At 48.1% G+C, this 21,011-nt stretch overlaps 1 protein-coding gene across 7 annotated transcripts in view; it reads right to left on the bottom strand.

The window, feature by feature from the left end:
* PELI1 (pellino E3 ubiquitin protein ligase 1) overlaps nucleotides 1-21,011 on the bottom strand; it is a 253,325-nt gene that overhangs the window by 135,731 nt on the left and 96,583 nt on the right. For 2 of the 7 annotated variants that reach the window (XM_085612537.1, XM_085612541.1), the window contains exon 3: nucleotides 12,500-12,546. The exons of the other annotated variants lie outside the window; for them this stretch is intronic. The gene's annotated coding sequence lies outside the window, so the exon portion shown is untranslated. The remainder of the gene's footprint in view (nucleotides 1-12,499; nucleotides 12,547-21,011) is intronic. 7 annotated transcript variants of the gene reach the window in all.

The following is a 21,011-nucleotide window of genomic DNA, read 5'->3' as shown; positions in this document are numbered from 1 at the left end:
ACACGACCACACAAGGAGACCCACAAACCAATCGGCTTTCTTTTAACTGCTAGCAGTGGTACGTGTGGAATCCTACCACAATAAAGACAACGCCAAGAGTAGGATTAAATGTATTAAAATACACGTGTTCAAGTGACGCCGAGAGTTTTTGGCCTGATCTAGTAATCAAAATACAAACAGGTATCTTCCAAACCAGCTCTACAGCCACATACAGGGGGGTCACAGCAGAAAATAGACACTGAACGCCTAAGCAGCATAGTGACTGTGGGTCAGAGTTGCAAAGACTTATTGGGAAGAAATTAACAAATTCCCAGAATCTTAAAATTGATACAAGGCTTCTTGTACAATATCCTTAAGATAAGCGGCTTAGAGCAGCATCAAGGTACACTCATGCTCGTGTGCTCAGGGAATCTTTAGAACTGACCTACTACAAATCTCTGAGAACATGGATGCCAGCATAAAGTGCAAGGCCTAATCTGCCCCCTGCGTTAAACTAAGAAGATTGTCGAATAGGGCACGATAGACACCAAAGGGACTGCAGCTGCATAGATCATACGACCAATGAAAAAATACATCTGTGTTGAAGTTGGAGATTTAAAACCAGACTAAAACTGCAAAAAGTAGGTAGCAAGTTTGCATTACCGCACAAAGATGCTCTCTTTTAAAAGCGAAAAACAAGCTTCTCCGGTACTAACAAGAGATAGTTGTGCACTCAAATTATAGCAACATTCCTACCAATTCTTGGTTGAGTTGAAAGAAAAAGATTTGCAATGCTCTTTCTTTCCGATAAACCACTGAAAATAGAATATAATTAGAATATAATTAGTCACATGGCAATTACCACTTCAGCCATTTACTAGCACTTTAGTAAAGCCTAACCGAATAGTGTTAATAACGTGCTTATATGGCTTACATTTACATTTGTGCGGCTTCCTTATTCTGCCTATACTTTTTACCAGGAGAAGGAACTGTAGTCACAACCCTTGTCCTTTCTATTTTGTATCAAGACTTTTTCCTCCACTTCTCTGGCAAGAGACATTCCCAGTTCCAGACAATCTCTCCACTAGTGATCTGCATCCAAAGGGGAGGGCCAAGATCAGGCTACTGGAGATTTAACAACATTCCAGAAGTATGTAGGCTATGACAAACCAATGAAGCTAGATTAGAGAAAGTTTACAAGACAATCGGTGTGGAAGAGAGGTAAGAGGAGAGCAACTGATGGCAATTAATATAATTGCAAAGTGGATGAGCCGATGTCTTTAGAGTGGGCAAGTATTTCAGGCAAAAAAGGCCTAGATTATCGTCTGGAAAAAAATACTGTCACAGGAACGAAGTCAAATGTAGGTTGAAGGAAGAAATGAGAAAAAAGCCAACACTAACCGTCTGCATTTAAATAGATAAAAAGAGGGCCAACCGCTTAAGACAAGTGTTTATCCACACAGTAAAATTTAAATAAACAAGGTTATAGTGTGAAGACAATAACCAGAGATACAGTATGAGAAGCGGTCTACAAACCTAGAGGTTACAGTCGTCTACCCTTCACCAAATGCCTAACTTTGGGCACATCACTTCATTTCCCCATACCCCAGAAAGGACCTGCCAACTCAGCAGAATCAAGCCGTTGGCTAATCCCCAGCATCTTTTTTTTATTTTTAACACTTTGATGACCGCAATGTGTCAAATACATAACATAGGCAATATGCAGTCTATACAGTCTGTTTTTTTTTCTCTTTGCCCTTAGGACATCAATTACAATATATATGCCCCCACAAATATTCTGTTTCCATTGTTCTAGAAAACAATAAAAAACATAAGGAAGATAAGGGTCACATTCTGTGCCAATAATACTACCAAGCAAAACAGTGGAAAATGTTCCCTCGTGAGTGTCATTACTATTTGCATATGTTTCCATTCAACTGATAAATCTTATTCAAACTCGTTGCACCCCCCTTCCTACCCCGCTCCTGGTCGTTCTTGCTTCAACTAGCATGGTTAACGGAATTGGTCTATGCACATTATTCTCCTAGGGGGGGGTGTAATTTTCAGAGCAGGATCATATTTTCTCGGGTCTCAGGGCCGGATTCCAAGAGGCCAGGAGGAGTCATTGCGTACTGCTGGGTCAGGTTAACTTTTGTAGGGGATAGATCAAGTGCTTCCAGTTCAATTATCATAGCCTCCCACTCCAGTGAGATAGGATGCTTCCTTAGCCCCCTCTCCTTCTCTGCGAAGAGCTGCACCCTCCGCCCGTCCCCACTGAATCATGTCAGTTTGCCAAATAGCCACCGCCGGGCACCTGGGGGACTTCCACCTCATAGTAAGAACTCTGATCGCTAAAATGAGTGCTAGGTCCAAGAACCTTAACCGCACCTTCTGCACCCCTGAGCGCCGACGAAGGCCCACCAGGCAGTTTAGGACCTCGTCCAGAACCGAGAGCTGCGTTACCCTCGTCAATGAATTGCGGACTCTCCCCCAGTAGCCCCGTATGCAGGGGCACGACCACAGCACATTAATAAAGTTCGCCTCGTCTCCCCTACAACGGGGGCAGCAGTGAGGGGAGACTGGGAACATGCAATGTATCTTTTTCGGGGTGAGGTATGACCTATGAAGGATCATTGTCTGAATAAATGAGTTTCGCATTACGCAATACTTTTTGGGGTTGTTCCAGCATGCTCTTCCATGCTTTATCCGTAATCTCAACTCCAGAGTCCTCCACCCAGCGCGCCCTAAGGGAGGTAAGTGGAATTGCTGCATGTGCCCTGACTCCAGTGTATAGCCAACGGGTCCCATATAGTATAATAGGTGTACCAGATCTTGCTGTGGGGGTTCATTCCTCTGCGGGGCCCAAGCGGTTCTGATGTAATGCGTTACAGTAGCGTGCAAGAGATATAAGCGTGGGGGTGCCCCCGTGGCCTGTATGAAAGAGTCGTGATCTAGCATGGTGCCGTCCCCAAAGAATGCCCCCACTCCCTCCACCCCATTGTCTGTCCAGTCTCGCAGTCTGGCCTTTGTGAGTCTACCCTGCGGTGTAGGGATACCGAGGATGGGGATGTTCGCGGCATACGGGATTACCGTAGATGTATAAGATAGGGCCTTCCTCCAACACAACAGTGCGGTCTCCAGAAGGGGAGGACAAACCGGGGGAATCCTAGCCTTCGGTAGCAACAAGGAATGCAGTTCCCCTCGATCTAGCCTCTGCAACGTAAACCCAATCTCCTGCAAATTTCTTCCTGCGGTCCAGTATGAGAGCCACTGGAGCTGGCTTGCGTAGTAGTAGCCCCGGAAGTTAGGGACTCCTAGACCGCCACTGCGCGCAGCCAGCTGGAGATTTCGAAGACTTATTCGTCTGCGGCCAACGCCCCAGATAAGACTCACCAGTATCGTGTTTAATGTGTTAAAAATGGATTGTGGGAGGATCACGGGTAGATTCACAAAATATAATAGGTGAGGCAGCATCACCGTTTGAGATAGTTTCAATTAACCTGAGGATGCTGAAATAAACTCAGTGTCAACTTCAAGATTGTACCAAATCAGAGTTTGAACTTTGTGTCATGAAGATTACTTGGTTTCAACTTTATATGCTAACAGATTAAACCTCAGTGGATAACAAGCAGTGCGCTAAGGGGACGGTTCCCAACTTTCCTGATTAATTTCCCTCTGAGGCGGAAAGCCGGAGGTTAGCACGCTGCACCTGAAATTGTATTTTTAACTTTGTCACGATTGTCTTCACTTACTGCTGATTTTAAAAAACAACTGCAATTGACCACGAAGCTCACCTGAGCAAAAGCGCCGTCCTCACGCACTCAGCCTGCCCGCCCAGACCCTCCAAACACAGCGAGTCCCCGCTGTCAGAGGGGGAAAACGCCCACACCGCCAGCGCGGTCAAAGGCGAAGACACGCCCACTGCGAGGCCACGCCCACCGGACTACTTAAACGCTCGTAACAGCGCAACATTCATTCCTGATTAATTTCCCTCTGAGGCGGAAAGCCGGAGGTTAGCACGCTGCACCTGAAATTGTATTTTTAACTTTGTTACGATTGTCTTCACTTACTGCTGATTTTAAAAAACAACTGCAATTGACCACGAAGCTCACCTGAGCAAAAGCGCCGTCCTCACGCGCTCAGCCTGCCCGCCCAGACCCTCCAAACACAGCGAGTCCCCGCTGTCAGAGGGGGAAAACGCCCACACCGCCAGCGCGGTCAAAGGCGAAGCCACGCCCACTGCGAGGCCACGCCCATACCACCTACTACAAATGTGTCGGCCATTCCAGCGCAGCGGACGAGCGCAGCGGGAGCGCCGTTTGCGCGCCGAAGGCGCGCCTAGGGCAAGCCCGTCTGCGCCCGTCCGCGCACGACCGGGCCTAGGGCCAGACCCCCTGGCACCCAGAGCCTCCACCAAAACCACATACTCCCGTCGTGACCTCCTAAGCCTCAGACCTTCTATCGCCTCCTCATGCAGATATATCCATGATATGAATGGACCCTTTGTCAGCTGCACGAACTGCCAGCCAGCCCAGCTTAAACTCCCCACACGAGTGCTGAAGCCCGCAACCCTCAAACTTGCCTCGCTGAACTGTCGCTCCCTCCCTAAACATGCGACACCAATCCACCACTTAATAGAAGACTACGAGATTGACATTCTCTTCCTAACGGAAACGTGGCTTACTCCACACTCTGACTCGGACATAGTGTTAGCCACTCCACCGGGCTTCCTCATCCAGTCTCTCCCTCGACCACTAGGCAGAGGTGGAGGCATTGCTATCATCTACCGAGACTCTTTCACCTGTAACTCCAGCGACGCACAAATCTCAGACTCTGAAAGCCTCCAATTCTCAATCAAACTAGACCCTACGAATTCCCTCTCAGGGATTCTAGTCTACCGTCCCCCCGGCCACCCCGGCTCCTTTCCCAATGCCCTCCTAGACACTGTAGCAACACAGGATCACTCCGTCACAAATTTTATCTTAGTGGGAGACTTGAACATCCACTTCGAAGACACTTCAGATTCTGGAGTAGTCGACCTGATCACTGAACTAGCGACCTCGGACCTCCGTCTCCTTAACTCAGGAGCCACTCACATCAAAGGCCACCTGCTAGACCCAGTGTTCACCAGCACCCCCGCGATGCAAGCAATAGACTCCATCCCCCTTCCTTGGACGGACCACTTCTTGGTCCTATTCCAACTTCCAGGATCCCTTAGGAAACCTCAGAAACTGCCCACCTTCACTAGAGGCAGGACTTGGTCCAAACTCCCCATTGAAGAATGGGCCAATACCCTGATATCTACTACCCCGACTCATGAAGATATCCCGGACAACGCCGATAGCAACTTCAGAAATTGGATCACGACCTCCCTTGACTCTGTGCTCCCACTCAGAATGCGCGAAGACAAAACCAACAACACGGGCTCTGCACCGTGGTACACCCCAGAACTTCGTCAGCTCCGCAAAAACTGTAAAAGAGCCGAACGGCTTTGGAGAAAAGACTGGCATAATGCCAGCAAAGAGGCCTACCACTCCTCAGTCAAAATCTATAAAACTGCAATTAAGCTCTCCAAAGCCTCCCACTATGACACCCGGATAAAGGAAGCCTCAAATTCCTCTAGGGAATCCTACCTCATCGTGAAGGAGCTATTAAAAGTTCCCATCTCTCCCTTGCCCACCACCCCCCAGGTAGACAGAAGCAATGACCTAGCCGCATATTTCAACAATAAAATCGCCCGTATCCTCACATCCCTCCCTCCCCCTAGCCTCCCCACCCGCAGAAACATTACTCAGCCCCCCGATCAGACGGGAATACGTCCCCAACTCGAGACATTCAGGCCAGTAACGCATAACGAGGTGGACGCTACCCTGAATAAAATAAAAAGCGGATCTCCTTTAGACCCTGCACCCTTGAGATTTCTCAAAAACGTGGCCCCCGCTATCACCCCTACACTCACGGAGCTTATCAACTGCTCACTTGCACAAGGATCAGTTCCCGACAGCTGGAAAAGTGCAGTGGTGAAGGCACTCCTTAAAAAACCCCAGCTCGATCCAACTGATATGGCAAACTACCGACCCATATCCCTCCTCCCGGGGATTAGCAAGATCACCGAGAAACTGGTGAATAGTCAACTCTCCCGATTTCTCGAGACAAATAACATCCTACGGCAATCCCAAACCGGGTTCCGTCCGGGACACGGTACAGACACCGCCCTGCTTGCCGTCATCGAGGAAGCAAGGCGCATTCTAGACTCAGGAGGATCAGTGGCAGTGATCCTTCTGGATCTGAGTGCCGCCTTCGACACGGTCAACCACCGTGTCCTTCTTCATCGATTGGCGACAGCAGGGCTCACCGGGATGGCACTCAGCTGGATAGAGTCCTTTCTTACTGGACGCACGTTCCAGGTCTGGGACGGGGAATTCCACTCGTCCACACTTCCACTTACCAGCGGGGTTCCTCAGGGCTCCTCCCTGAGCCCCACACTTTTTAATGTGTATATGGCCCCTTTGGAAGATGTGGTATCACCATTCGGGATAAAAATCGTGAGCTACGCTGACGACACACAATTGGTCGTCTCCCTATCCCAACTAGACGACCACCCAGACAACTTACCAAACTGTCTCACCGAAATTCACGGGTGGATGTGCGAATCGTCATTGAAACTCAACGGTTCCAAAACCGAAGTGATGCTCATGGGCAAACAATGGGCGACCATCCCCCCGGCGATCTGGCCAGACGTGTTCGGGGAAATCCCCTCCCCGAAACACGAAATCAAGACCCTCGGAGTCTGGCTAGAACCCGACCTTTCAATGAAGACCCAAGCGGCCAAAACGGCCGGGACCTGTCTTGGGCTTCTGCGGACTATCCGCAAAATCTTCCCTCTCCTACCACCCGTATCCAGGAAACTACTAGTTCAGGGCCTCATAATGTCGCGGTTAGACTACAGCAATATGGTCTACCTAGGTGCGCCGGAAGCTACCTTAGCGAGACTGCAAAGAGCCCAGAACGCAGCAGCTCGCCTAATCATGAGCGTACCTCCCAGAGTATCCGCCAAACCCGCTATTAAGGCTCTGCACTGGCTCCCAGTCCGCCAAAGGGTGGAATTTAAAGCCATGTGCACGGCCCATAAACTAATCAATGGATCGGGACCTGCGATTCTCAGCGGCTTGGTCACCCCCTACACAGCACCGAGAGCTCTACGGTCTGAGAACGAGCACCTGGCCAACATCCCCAAATTCAAGAGAACACGTACCGGAGGCCGACGTTTCTCTGTAAAAGCGTCCACTGGTTGGAACTCCCTCCCACGCTCCCTCAGACTGGAGCCCAACTACCTGACGTTCAGGAAAAAACTTAAAACCCTCCTGTTTCCTAAATAAACCCTTCGCCCTTATCCCCCTCAGCAGGTTTTAATCTTCACAGCGCGGGGATGCCCTCGGGTCACCAGGCGCTCTACAAGTTGCTAAAATAAAATCAATAAAATAAATAAATAGCGATCCGTCCCATTACCGATAAAGACAGAGAGGACCAAAACCCTACACTAGCACGGAGCCCCGTTATTGCTTGCTGTATATTGCCCTCAATTTGGTCCTCCTGTGTTCTGTAGACCTGGATACCGAGGTACTTAAAGGTGGTAGGAGTGACCGGTAGGGTATAGGTGCCGAACTGCAGGCGGGTTAGATGTGGTGCCTCTTGGAAGAAATAGCTTGTCGATTTCTCAGAGTTTATGGCCAGTATATTAGGGAGAGGGGCATTATCAGCGGTCAGGTCTCGCAAGTATAGGAGTATGTCGTCTGCATAGATGGACATCAGGTGGCACACTCCATCAATAGGAATGCCAAACCGGTCCTCGGAAACCTGTAGGGCCAGGGCCAAGGGTTCCAGTGCAAGGACAAAGAGCAGGGGGGATAGAGGGCATCCCTGCCTCGTGCCTCTGTAGATATTATATTGGTCTGAAATGTATCGACCCGTGCGAGCCCTGGCCGTGGGGGACGTCTACAATAATCGGACCCATTTAAGGTATGCGTCCGGGAATTCAAACCGTCTGAGTCGCGAACATGAAGTCCCAGGAAAGGGAGTCGAATGCCTATTTAAGGTCCAACGCCATACACCCTGCGTATTGATAAGCTCGTGGGGTGGCCTTCATTACATAATGTAGCGGTCTGGTGTTCAAAGAGGTGCTGCGGTTTGGTAGGAAGCTGCACTGGTCCCGGTGGAGGAGCGTTGTAAGATAGGGTTGTATGCGATTAGCCAGGGCCTTGCTGAGGATTTTATATTCTGCAGATAGCATAGAGAGGGGTCTGTAATTAGATGGCTCCAGCCCGTCCCGCCCTGGTTTAGGTATGGACGTGACCAGTGCCTGCATGGTGGAGTCCAGCAAGCGGCCAAGCTCAAAAGCAGTCTTAAACACAGCCTCCAGTGCAGGTACTATAGATTCGGCTAATCCCCAGCATTAAGCAGTATGTGGACAGGACCGTCCCATCTGTTCAAGTTGAATCAATGTTAGGGAGTTCAGGTTCATGCTATGTGCTAGCAACCTGAATGAAGAGCCATATGCTTTAAGCAGAGAATCAAGTCAGAGTGCAATGTCCAAGTAGGCTTATGGTCACTACACTGGCATAACAATACATGACAGAGGGGCAAAGAAGCGTTCCCTGTTGAATCTATTTTTAGGCTCTTTCAAACAGAAAGGGCACTGCTTTTTGAAACCAAGGCATGATGCCCCCACTACCCTGGTAAAACCTGCACAACACCCCCTTTTCTGAGGTTACTGGATCAAACAGCCTATCCCCCACTATCTTCTGTGTCTATCAATGCAAAGGTCGGGGAACAGGGTTGGAATTCATAGTGCAAGCACCCTATTTTTAGTTTTCGGTTTATGTCCTTTAGTTCAGAGTATGGATTTCCGAGCTAAATGTACTTTAATGCAGACAAATAGGTTACAAACGGTCTCGAACATCATAAAGGGGGCGGAAGATCGGCTTGTCCAGAGATGGAGAGTACAGCAAATCGGCATCACTGTGCCTTCTCACTGTCCCAAATGTCCCACTCTGGCAGAAGAAAATTGGACGGATACCGTAAGTTAGACTTCTTCAAAATCCATTCTGTCTAAATCGGCTCAAAAGAAAAACTGAACAATTGCCCTTCGTAGAAATCTCTTTCCACATTTCTAAAGTTGCACAGTAAAAGCTCAAGTGTAAACAATAAACATTCTTATAAATGGAAATTTTAATGAATGGAAATGATAAACCAGCATCAGCAAATCCACTAGATCTTACTTTCTGGCGTTTCACAACGCAGACCTAGTCACTTTTCCTGCGTATGCGTTTTTTTTAAAGAGCAGGTATGGGGGAGCAAGGGAGAGAGATAAGGGCACTGGATGGGGGAAAGCAACAAAGGGTGAGGAAAAGAAGCAACGGGTGAGAAAGAAATGTGGAGCAAGGGAGAAGCACACAGGCAATGAAGCAATGGAGGAATACACAATGGCAAAAGCAATATGGAGGGGGTGGGGAGAAGCACATGGGTAACAGAACGCAACATGGAGCACAAGAGGGAGAGAAGCACAAGAGGGAGACCGCTTAAAAACACATGTACTCCAATGGAGTGCTTAACCTAAAAAAGTGCTGCTTGGAATGCAAGCAGTAGAAGCATAGAAGCCAACCACTCCAAAGTGATGGTGCCAGGAAAGCTAACCATAGTTAAGCAATATGTCTTGTACAGAGAGCACATGCTAGTGGGTTCTACCCAAAATGTTCATTTCCATAGCGTAACAGAATTGGTAAAAAAACCCACAAAAAGTGTAGAGACACACACACACACACACACACACACACACCCCAGCGTCACTATACTTTTAATCATGCATGTGGTTTTAGTTTACCATTTAAAGAATTTAGCATTCCCATCTTAGAGCGGCTAATTAAAAAGCATAACAAGTGGTTTTTTTGCCCTTTAAGGATAGGAGATAGACCCTGTGCAAAAACAAAACACAGAGTATGCACAGACTGGTGGTGTGAGAAGGTGGGGTGTACACAGGGGTGGAGGAGGAGACGGAACATACAAAACCCGAGCGGGAAGGGGGAGAAAAATCAATGAGTGAGTAGGAGGATGGGCAGCAATAAGGAGAATACCAGGGGTAAGGGACAGTTAGTGGGAAAGCAGCGCACAAGGGAGAGAACAAAAAAAACAAATGCAGTCACCTGACAAGCTGAAAGAAAAAAACTAAAGTTGTTCCCTCAGGGTGAGCATTGGAAAGATGCAAGTCATCCAATCAAAATCATAGTAATGAAGCTACGGTCCAGGGGAGGGATCAAACACCAGGTGAGGAAGGAAAGCCATCGAATGAGAAGCAAATAAATGAAAATAATAATAAAGATAGCCAATGGTAAGTAAGGGGCTGACCAAAAGCCCACTGTATTGGTAGTGTCCACTGTACTGAAATATTCTGTAACAGGACCAGCCTGTAATGGTAAAAGCCGTTTAAAATATGCTTATATTGTAGCCTGCCAGTCTAGTATATTAAAATGCTGTGCATTCATTCCATTTTCCAGATGTATAATAGTTTCATTTTAGGCCCCCACAAAGAAACAATGGCAAGAACAACAAACGCACAAGGCCTCAGGGACCTCTTGCAATCAGTACAATGCTAAGGCAGAACTTAAACCAAAACAGCATACAGCTTTATGGTTCTACACAGACCACCTTAAAGAAAGAGCAAGTTGAGGATGGAACATGTATGTATATAAAGAAAGTTGCATTCAAGGAAACCTACAAAACGGCTATCATGTCACATTAGACAGTTTAGGGGCATGGTAACGAATTGGGAGTGGGGAGAGGGGCTTCTTCAGAAAACCCAAGATATTGCTTCAAACACTGGAAATCTGCTCTTAAAAAGCCTAGAGCTCTAGGAGCATGTTCCCCCACTAATCTACCTTAGTGTGGGATGAAGTGCAATCAGGAATGGGAGGTTGGCTTAATCCAAAGTATGGCCACCATAAATATATCTACGCCTTGCAGTTCTATAGAACGGCGTGTGGTCACAAATAAATAAAATGGGGTGAGCAGGTGCTGGCACATTTCATAACTTTGCTGAACAATGCACCACAATGATAGGGTAAGCAGCCAAAATGTGAAGTAGTCCCACTTTGTCCTGCTGGATTCTATTGCAGGGCATAGTGGGAAAAGAAGGCAATCTGAGTAGCCGCAGTGGTACAGGTGACAGGGAGTGGAAAAATACTTAGAGTAGACATTAAAGAGCAATATACTGCTTGGACAAAGGTGGTAAGAAGTAGCATGGAGGTCAGTACTCAACATCTAATTGAAGCAAAAGAGCAGAGTTGCTAAGTCTAGTTATGACCCAAAATGCACTACAACTGTCAGTGAGGAACCTTAATTTATCAATATATTCGTGTGGGGAGGGGGGGATGCATCACACAAAGTACACAGTGGGTCTACACAGATTAAGATGTTCATAAATCTCCCCCCACCGCCTTTCAAAGCACCATCTGAGCAGAAATGGGTGGAATGCTGGTAAAGTGCTCTTGTGGCAGTATTACCAGATGGGGCAGACTGGGGAGAGACCCAGACTTAATCAGTGAGTAGCCTTGGTAAAAGTACAACATGGGAAACATATGTTGCCCTATTATACAGAGCAAATACTGATGTCTCTTATACCACCAAGCAAGCTTTGACAGTGCTACACTCGACCATCTCAGCCAAGTCACTCCTATGCCATAGCTCCATTGGGACTAAGGCCACTGCCTTAGAAAAGTTCATTGCTGAAGGAAGGAGCAATGGTTCTCCAGGGCCAAATGGCTTGCCCACAGCAATCTTTAAAGCATACCCTCAATACTGGATCACAGCAATGAGCAGTGTATTTTATAACATTCTTTTAACCAGCATCATTTCTCCATGCTGGCAGGGGTCGGACATTGTCTACATTCGCAAAAATGGGAGCAGGGACTATGCAGCAAATGATAGCCCTGCTTGATGTGGACGCTTAATTCTTTGCTTCATTGATTTTCCAAGATTTGCAAACCAGGCTTCTCAGGCAAACAATAATTCCTTGGTTCCAGTCTGGGTTCCGTAAAAAATACAGGCACCACTGACATGGCACTTGCCCATCTAATCCACAAAACATTGGCCAACAAACGAGCCCTGCACACGTTTTATTGACTATAAAAAAAACCCTTTTATAGTATCAATAGGTTCAGGCTATGGTCTTAACTGAGCACTTGGGGTATTGTGACAAAAATAAAATACAAAATGCCATCATCGCCCTTTATTCCAACAATTGGGTTCAAGTCAAACTCAGCAGAGATGGCGCTTTGTACAATAGTTCTCACCAATAACGAGCCAAAGCAAGGCTGCGTTCTGGCCCCATCATTTTCAACAAATTCACTGCCAATATATAACCTGTGGTATAGAATCATGTCTCCTGAGACGCAACAATCAAGCATTGCACATTATGTAATTTGACAACAATACAGTACTGTTGGATACTTAGGGCGGCAATCCTTACTTAGAAACTTGACCGCCTACTGCAACATCAATTGTCTAGAAATCAACCTGGAACAAAAAAAAAAGCGAACGTGTAACTAATACAAGAACCTGCAACCGCACTCTTGGTCATGAAAATTTGGAGATCATACAATTGATAAGACCAATTCCTATAAATACCTTGGCATCGAACACCTGGCCTCGGGCGCTTCAAGTCTTCATATGGAAGCGCTTTGCAAATAAGGATCGTAGGGATAGCAGCAAGTCTATGTAAAGTAGCAACCACCCTCTATTACCGCGATTGCAAGTCAGAAAAGCTACGTTTTTGCCCTCACTAGTATATGGCTTAGAAGGCATTCCAGACAAATTAGGGATGGTGGGGTTAAATCCATATCAAGCAATGCTTTTTCATCAAGTATTCAGACTCAAAAATGCTAGCAGGGAATCACAGATTCGACTGGAATTCGGACTCGTAGACCAACCCTGACTCAGAGGATCGCTTTGGAGCACCACATGAAGGTGAGCAGGACATGGCGGCAAGCAGCACAGTAATCTCAACTCAGTTGGCAGGTATTTTATGGGGAGAGGAAGCACAGAGGAAAGAGATGGAAAACACATACACCAGGATGGAATAATTAACAAAAAGATTGGTAGTTCCCTAAAAAGGAGTGTAAAGAGTATATGCTCCAAGAGTAGGACGAATGGAAGAGGAGGAAGGCAAGCCATCAGAAGCAAGAAAACGAGACTGACAAAGTTAAACAATGGTAACCAATGGGTGAGCTGTAATGCAAGTCCAATGTATGTTTTTTGGACAACCCACATAAGAGGTTTCACCACTAAAGAGTAAGGGTGGTCTGGTAGATGGGAGAGACCTTAAAATAATAACATTCAAACTATTTATTTTTACCATTTTAGTGAAGGGCTAAGGGGGGGGGGGGGACCAAGAAAGAATAGGGCAAGAGGCAGCTTTAGGTTTAGTCAGGGACACTGAATTATAAAAATGTGATGCATTATGCCGCAAAATTTGCCTTTTGTTACTGCATAATTTGGTCATCCATGCAGCTGAATTTGGCCTTCCCCTGGCAAATAATTCCAGTGGCCCTGGGTTTAATGTAAAGACAGGGTAGGATTTTGCACTACAGTTAGTCTAGGTGAACGGTAAAGAAACCTTTTCTACATAATAGACAAGTTTCTTACCTTTGGTAACTCCTTATCTGGTAGAGACATGATCTAGCAGCCAATTACTTACCTTTCAACTTCCAAGCGTCAGTCTGGATCTGAAAGATTTCACAGCAGTACCCCTGTGCGCCGGTAGGTGGAGTCGGTTGACTCTGCATGAGGTCATCGGCATCATGTTCGTCGTCGCCGTGACATCCGCGTCGTCAATATAACCGTCACTCTGGTGCGCTGACATCAGTACATTTCACGACTTTCCACGCCAGAAGCACAAAGCCTTGAAGCGACGGACCATTGTGTGTTAAAAAATTAACAACTAGGCCCCTGAAGGGGAACATCCCTGACACTTGAAATCCATTCCGCAGAGCGTGGAGGATGGATGGATCGGTAAGGAATCTGTGCTTAGATCATGTCTCTACCAGTTAAGGCGTTATCGAAAGTAAGTAACTTGTCCATCCGATGGAGACATCCAGCCACAGATTCCTTACCTTTGAACAGATACCCAAGCAATAACATCCCTGGAGGAGGGACTGCAGAATGTGTTAGACCAGAAAATCCTGTAAAACAGACCTTCTCTGCGGACCTGGGAATCCAGGCAGTAATGTCTGGCGAAAGTGTACAGATATGCCCATGCGTCAGCTTGGCATATGTCAGGTGGGAGCACCATGCTGGAGAGCCGTGGTCGCCGCTTTCGCCCTGGTGGGTTGGGCTCTAACCCCTTCAGGGGGATCCTTTTTTGCTAAGGCGTAACACATTTTAATACAGAGGATGACCCATCAGGAAATAGTCCTCTTCTGGACAACACAGCCTTTCTTTGCACCCACATATCCAATAAAGAGTTGGTCATCCATCCAGAACTCTTTGGTTCGATCAAGGTAGAATGATAAAGCTCTTTTTTGGGTCCAGATGATGGAGACGTTCCTCTTCCTTGGAAGGATGCAGGGATGCATAGACGGTGGGAAGAGTTAGCAACTGTCCTAGATGACTGGGTGTTACCACATTAGGCAGAAAGGATGCCCTAGTCTGGAGTACTACCATGTCCGCAAAGATAATCTGGTAAGGAGGCTGAGGGGACAGTACCTGCAGTTCGCTCACTCTCCTAGCAGAGGTCATAGCCACCAAAAAATCTGTCTTGATGGTGAACAACCACAGAGGACAGTTATGCAGCAGCTCAAATGGTGTACTCATCAGAAAAGTGAGCACCAAATTAAGGTCCCACTGTGGCATGATGGAGGGTGAAGGAGGAAACAAATGAGTTAACCCCTTCAAAAACCTCTGCACTAGAGGAGATTTGAATAAAGAGGGCTGAATAGGAAGCCAAAGAAATGAAGAAAGGGCCGAAAGGTAGCCTTTCCAAGTGCCCAGAGCAGAGCCCTGTGGGACAAAGAAAGCATAAACAGAAGGACCTGAAATAAGGGAGCAGATAAGGGGTCGATAAACCTGTGTGTACAATACTTGCAACATTTGTTCGATCGGCAGGCGTAAACTGATTTTGTGGAAGGACGCCTGGCTGCCAAAATAACCTCACAAACTTCAGGAGGGAGGTCAAAAGTTGCCAAATGCCACCGTTCAATCTCCATGCAAGGAGGCAGAGTGGATAGGTTCAGGTAGAGAACCCTCCCCTGCTGCTGCAACAGAAAATCCTCCCGAAGAGGCAGCCTGACTGGAGGATCGATGCTCATGTCTAGAAGCTCGAGATACCAAACTCTCCATGCCCAGTCCAGAGCCACAAGAATGACTTGTGCCCGGTCACTCCTGATCTTCTTGGGCAGAAGGGGTATAGGAGCAAAGGCGTATAGGAGGCCTGAGCTCCACTAGCAACAAAACAAGTTGCCAAGTGAGTGCTGCCTGGAAAGTCCAACACGCAAAACAGCTGACATTGTGCGTTCTTTTCAGAGGCGAACAGATCTGACCAAGACTCTCCCCTCTGCTGAAAGAGACCTTGTGCCACCTCCGGAAGGAGGCGCCATTTGTAATCGCAAGGCACCTACGGCTGAGCTAGACTGCCCTGGCATTCAGAGAACCAGCCAGGAGATGAACCACCAGGTAAATGCCCTGATGTTCCAGTCAAGTCCAGAGACGCAGGGCCACTTGACAAAAAGTTCACAACCCCACTCCGCCCCATTTGTTGGAGTACCACATGGCGGTAGTGTTGTCTGTGAACACCTGCACAAGCCTTTCTATTGATGGTAAAAAGGCTTTTAGTGCCAGCTGGATCGTCCGATGCTCCAACAGGTTGATATGGAGCTTGGCTTCCGCCGGAGACCAGAGTGCTCGGATCTCCACCTCCCCCAGATGGCCACCTCCCCCCAGATGGCCATCCCTTCCCACAAAGGACACATCTGTCTCTACTGTGAGATCTGGGTGGGGAAGGGAGAGGGGTCTGCCCTTGAATCAATCGCGGTTTGTTAGCCACCACTGCAGGTCGTTCGCAGTGCCCTCTGAAATCTGGACCAGGTCGGTGATGCTGCGCCCATTGGAAGTTCAGGTTCCATTGCAAAGCCCGCATGTGCCACTGTGCATGGGTCACTAGCAGGAGGCCAGGAGGACCAACAGCTTCAGAGTCATACTCACCGGGATCCAAAATAGAGGCTGAAACATCGGTATCATAGCCTAAATATCTTGGACTCGCCATTATGGAAGGTAGGCCAGAAACTGCACCGTGTTCAGAACTAACCCAATGAAAAGGAGCGTCTGAGAGGGAGTCAGGTTGGCTGCGACCATCACCATCGTGAACACCAGAGGGGCGCTGGTGAGGCCACAGGGGAGCACCGCAAAATGAAAGGCTCGTAACCCACAGTGAACCGGAAGTAGCGACGATGGGCCGGCAGGATGGGGATATGAAAGTAGGCATCCTGTAAGTCCAGGGCTACCATCCAGTCTCCTGGTCCAAGGCAAACAGGACCGAGCAAGAGAGAGCATCTTGAATTTCTCCTTCTTGAGGATGTAATTGAGGGCTCTGATGTCTAGGATAAGAGGACGGCCTCCGGCCTTCTTTGGGACCAGGAAGTAGCAGGAATAGCAACCACTGCCTACTTCGGGCCCAGGGACCCTCTCTATAGTTCCCTTGGCCAAGAGAGTTTAGACTTACTCGTGGAGCAAGGCAAGGTGATCCTCCATAGGCCGATCGTGCACTGGAGGCATAGACGGAGGGGTAGTCTCGAAGGGGAGGAAGAAGCCCCTTCGGACTATTTGCAACACCCACCTGTCCAATGTAATATTTTGCCAGTGGTGGAGAGGATGGCGTATTCTGCTACCAACTGGCCTAGAGTGATCCTGGGGTAATCGGACTAGGAAAGTTTTGCAGTGGAGGAGGGGGATGGCGGCTTGGCTCAACTTCTGGTTTCCTGACCCACGAGGCTGGGGTGAACCGCGTCCATGGCCCAGCAGAGGTTCCTTAACTTGCGAGCCCTTTGGCCAGGATAGGGTTTGCGCCGCTGATCGCCTCTTCCATAGCCACAAAAGGAGCGAAAATTGGATGAAGCCCTGGGGGTGATAGTGATGCCCAAAGACTTGGCCGCAGCTCACGAGTCTTTAAAGCGCTCAAGGGCAGCACCCGCCTGGTCACCAAAGAGACAGGAGCCATCAAAGGGCATGTCCAAGAGGTGAGTCTGGATATCCCCCCCAAAAAAACAGACATTCTCATCCAGGCGTGGTGACGAACAGCACAGTCGTGGAAATCGCTCTAACCAGCGAGTCCCTTGTGTCCAAGCCACATCTGATGGCGAACTTAGCTGCATCTCTCCAGTCTGATATAGCATGGGAGAGTAGAGCACGGTCCTCCTCCGAGACTCTGGGTAGCACTTGTGCTACTGTATCCCATCTGGAATGGGAGTAATGGCCCAAAAGGCATGCTGTGTTTACCGACCTCAATGCTAGGCTGGCGAAAGAAAAAATGTTCTAACTGAAGTTTTCCAGCCTCTTGGATGCCCTGTCCAGGGGTGAAGGGAAAGCGCCCCAAGAAGTGGAAGCCTGGACCACCAAGCTTTGGGGAGAGGGTGAGTGGTGAGGAGAGGGTGGGTGGTGAGGAAAAGTGGGTAGCGCAGTGCAGAACGATGGCAGCAGGTGATCATCCTCTTCACAGGAGCCCCTGTGCTGGGTTTGGACCATGTCCCCAGACGGACGTCTGTCAAGGCCTCATTGGAAGGCAAGTAGGGGTTTCGCACTCAAGACCCCAGGCTGCAAGACCATGTCTTAACCGCCACTGTAGGAAGCTGCAGTTAAAGGACCTCCGCAGCCCTACGCAACACCATGGCGAAAGAAGCTCCCTCCTACGTAGCCAAGGTCTGGTGAGGTGTCCAGACCACGTGCCTCACCCAATTCCTCATACCAGTCCATATCTTGTTGCTGCGGGATTTCTAAGGGATCCTGTTCCCCCTCCCAATCTTCTTACTCCATCCCTAACCCTTCCGAATAGGGCAGAGAGAACGGCATGGAGCCATACAGCTCCGGTCTCCGAGTCGTAAGACACCAGACCGGCTCCGTATTGTCAGAAATAATGATCTGGGAGGCGCCGCCGGTGGGCGACACAGAGGACCTCAGTGCCAGATGCGATACCTGGAAAGTCGCTGTGGAGTGGTGACCGGCATCGGTCCGAACCCGGGAACGGGTTCACTCCGAGGAGTGCAGGGGTACTGCTGAGAAAAATCTTCCGGATCCAGCCTGACGCATGGAAGTTCAAAGGTAAGGAATCTGCGGCTAGATGTCTATCAAATTGAAATTGTAGCAACTCACTTGTTATGAACATATTTAATTACTCTGGTTTATTTATAGAGAGTTCTCCATGTAGTCACGTCTACCTTTTGAGCTGCGGCACCTGTGTTGGGCCTTGCTGTTTGAGAGTTGGTAACATGTAAATGAATCTCTATAAAGCATCAGGCAGTCTCATTTGCAGCTCCTCCAAGAACATATTGCTTGTATATGCAAAACAAATCACATCTTCCCCACAAACTAAAGGCTCATTTGTTTATCAAACTTTTAACCAGAATAAAAGTAATTGATTTCGAATTTTTATTTTTTTAAAAAGCCTAATAGCACAACTGTCTGCAACAGCTATTGTTACCAATAATTTAAAATACACATAGGGAAATTGCAGACTATATCCGAAAAGCAGTTTAGCATGCACGGCTTAAGAAAACAAAAATTCCGATAGCTTGGTAAACAAGCAATAAACCTACAACTTTAACAATGATTTTGAAAATGGCAATGCTAACCCTACGAAAAAAGGTAAGTTAAAAATCGAAACTGACATGTTTGAGGTCTGAGAAAATTTGGGACAACTTCTTTGACAAATTCTTCAACTAATTGTGGTGAAATGAACTCAATAAGGGTTCTAGATTAAACGTCTACAGCCAACAGTCTTTGTTTGTACCATTTCAACTAGCAGCCATTACATGTCAGATGAAGAGGCCAAAGAACATGGCCCCTAGGTAGCATACAGGAATCTGGCCCAAAAAGTCACTTTCTGCAGCCACGATTACACCATTAATCATTCAGAAAAAAAGCGAATTTGCGAACAGGGAGCTTCTTTTTTAATAATCCAGATTACAATGATGTAGCTTTAAAGCAAGAAACTAGTGCCTATGTGTGATAGACTTTGGCAGCTTTCTGTTTTTTTTCCTTCTTTTTTTACACTTTGAAAGGGATATGGTTTCCTTGAAGTTACTACTTGTGTAACGATATATCTGTAAGAGACATTAGTTGGTGATAGATTCCTTACCTTAGAATATTCCCCAGGCGTCAGTCTGGATCCGTAAAGTTTTCTGCTTAGCAGTACCTCTGTACGCCAGTAGGTGGCGCCGTGCGGCTCCGCGCCCGTCACCGGCATCGTGCGCGCCGGGATGATGTCACGGAGGCTACTTGGGCGCCACCCATGCGCGCAGACTTCAGTTCTGTACATAACTTTCCGTGCCAAAACGCAGAGTCATGCGAGAAACTGACCTTTGGTGCATAAAACTAGGGCCCTAAAAGGGGATGACCTTAACCCTAGTAATCAGTTCGCAGAACGGGAAGGATGGGTGGGGCGGTAAGGAATCTATCACTAACTAATGTCCCTTACAGATAAATCATTACACAAGTAGTAACTTATGCATCTGAAAGAGACACATTAGTGATAGATTCCTTACCTTAGAATAGATACCCCAGCAAAACCAACCCCGGTGGAGGGGCTGCGAACAAGATTACACCAGAAAGTCACAGAGCACAGAACGGCCAAAGAAGCAGTCTCTCCGGACCGGACTGTCAAGGCAGTAGTGCTTGGTAAATGTGTTCAGCGAGGCCCACATAGCTGCCTGACAAATATCCTGCAAGGGGACACTGTGTCCCAAGGCAGTGGTGGCTGCAGTTGCCCTGGTCGAATGGGTACGCAGTCCCACAGGAGGCTCCTTCTTGGCCTAGGAGTAACAGGCTTTGATGCACAGATCGATCCACCGGGAGATGGTCCGTTTGTGCACCACCCAACCTCTTTTGGTGCCCACGTAGCCAACAAAGAGCTGATCATCCACCCGAACTGCTGTGTACACTGCAGATAGAATGCAAGCGCACGTTTTGGGTCCAGACGGTGGAGCCGCTCCTCTTCCCTTGAAGGATGCGGAGGCGGAAAAAAGGTGGGCAAAGTGATGGTCTGCCCGATGTGGAAGGGCGTGACAACCTTTGGCAAGAAAGAAGGATGTGTCCTCAGAACCACCTTGTCCGGATGAAAAGAAAAGAAAGGAGGTTTGGAAGAAAGAGCCTGAAGCTCACTCACTCTCCTGGCAGAGGTGATAGCCACCAGGAAAGCGGTCTTGAGTGTAAGAAGATATAAGGGACAGTTATGAAGGGGCTCAAAGGGAGCGCACATCAGAAAAGTCAAGACAAGATTCAAATCCCACTGACGCATCATGAAGGGCACAGGTGGGAACGTATGCATAATGCCTTTAAGAAAACGGTTAACCGGGGACTTAAAAAGAGCGGGCTGATTTGGAAGCCGTAGAAAGGCAGAGATGGCCGAAAGATAACGTTTAAGAGTGCCCAGAGCAGAGCCCTGCTGGGCCAAAGAAAGAAGGAACAGAAGAACCTCAGAAAGAGGGGCAGAAAGGGGATCCACAGTATTAGCTATGCACCATGCCACAAATCTGTTCCACCTGCAGACGTACACAGTTTTAGTGGAGGGACGTCTGGCTGCCAGGATGACATCACAGACTTCGGGAGGAAGATCGAAAGGTGTCAACTGTCGCCGCTCAATCTCCAAGCATGGAGGTGGAGGCTGGACAGGTTCGGGTGGAGGACCGTCCCCTGCTGCGACAGAAGATCCTCCCGAAGAGGCAGCCGGATCGGGGGATCGACGCTCATACTGAGTAGCTCGGGATACCATACACTTC

This window comes from Triturus cristatus, chromosome 6, assembly GCF_964204655.1.
Source record: "Triturus cristatus chromosome 6, aTriCri1.1, whole genome shotgun sequence".
Lineage (NCBI taxonomy): Eukaryota > Metazoa > Chordata > Amphibia > Caudata > Salamandridae > Triturus > Triturus cristatus.
This window is presented reverse-complemented; position numbering and strand designations above follow the sequence as displayed.